This window comes from Pundamilia nyererei, unplaced genomic scaffold (assembly GCF_000239375.1).
Source record: "Pundamilia nyererei isolate P.nyererei 1_Seehausen unplaced genomic scaffold, PunNye1.0 scaffold00210, whole genome shotgun sequence".
NCBI classification, from domain to species: domain Eukaryota; kingdom Metazoa; phylum Chordata; class Actinopteri; order Cichliformes; family Cichlidae; genus Pundamilia; species Pundamilia nyererei.
The window spans coordinates 193,958-194,502 of NW_005187611.1; positions in this window are offsets into that span (position 1 = coordinate 193,958).

Genomic DNA, 545 nt, shown 5'->3' on the forward strand with positions numbered 1-545 from the left:
TTTTTTTGTTGTTGTTGTTTTGCTCCTTCTTTCAGTTAATGCAGCCCATGAACATGCAGCATGTCCTTTGCAGAAAGGTAAAATAGAAATTAAGAGAAACTGTGTGAACCCTCCATGCCTTGTCTTGATGTCAGTGGCTTCTATCTCCTCCTTTGGGGAGCTTATCATCCCACCAGGGTATCTGAAGAAGACGTTGCTAGTCTTGTTACAGATCTGGTTAGGGTGTTCAAGCGTATGTAGAACAGCAACGGGGAGAGAGCGTCTACTTGCTAAATCCTGCACCTAATGGTAGCTTGTGCAATTGGCTTGAAGTTGGCTTCTAGTGCCAACTCCTTTTCTGCTTAGCCTCTTGTGTCCTTGTCTAGTAAGATAAGGGATCATGTGATCAACGATGCTCCGTGTCTCTGTCAGCTGTTTTACTGAGCCATGAGCTCCATGAAGAGAGTCCAGAGATCCCACTAGATGGATCCTTCCAGCGTGACCTCCAGGATCCAGACCTGCACACACACTCAGACTGCAGGGATTTAGGATCGCATCACTCACCC